General features: G+C 44.4%; 1 pseudogene; it reads right to left on the reverse strand.

The window, feature by feature from the left end:
• Positions 1-90: 90 nt before the first annotated feature.
• LOC102490289 (proteasome maturation protein pseudogene) lies at positions 91-495 on the reverse strand (annotated as a pseudogene).
• Positions 496-518: the final 23 nt, after the last annotated feature.

The raw sequence follows: 518 nt of genomic DNA on the forward strand, positions 1-518 counted from the left end.
TGAAATTACAGTAAAAAGATGACATAAACAACTCGCAGTGCCACTTCCATGGCAGGCACACGTGTCACAACAACCAAATTTGTCCTCTACCACCAAGTGTGGTTCTCCTGGTAGTTCACTCTGTGAAGGGTCATTAAGAATATCTTCCAATCCAATGGTCTCGTCATTACCCCTCAAAATATCCAGCGAAAGGTTTAAGCTTGACAAAAATGGAAGCCGTTGAGCCTGTGGCACTGCCTTGAACTCCATTGTAGTTTTAGTGGAGCAAACAGCCCCTGGTTGTTTCTCAGTGTGGAAGAAGTCATCTTATCTTGGTTGAGATGGAAACTTTTTTCTGATAAGTTAAGGGGATGACTGGGCAAAAGTTCACATTTCGCACAAGAAAATCCTTTTCGAAGAAGAGCATGACTTTCAGAAGGCCCGCTTTCCACTTGCCAAAAGTTCGGTAATTGGAATACTGTCTCTTAGCTGAGATCCAAGCCCTCTTGCAGTCATCCTTAGCACGCTCTGCGACCAGC

Source organism: Tupaia chinensis, unplaced genomic scaffold, assembly GCF_000334495.1.
Source record: "Tupaia chinensis unplaced genomic scaffold, TupChi_1.0 Scaffold140019_1, whole genome shotgun sequence".
Classification (NCBI taxonomy): Eukaryota; Metazoa; Chordata; class Mammalia; order Scandentia; family Tupaiidae; genus Tupaia; species Tupaia belangeri.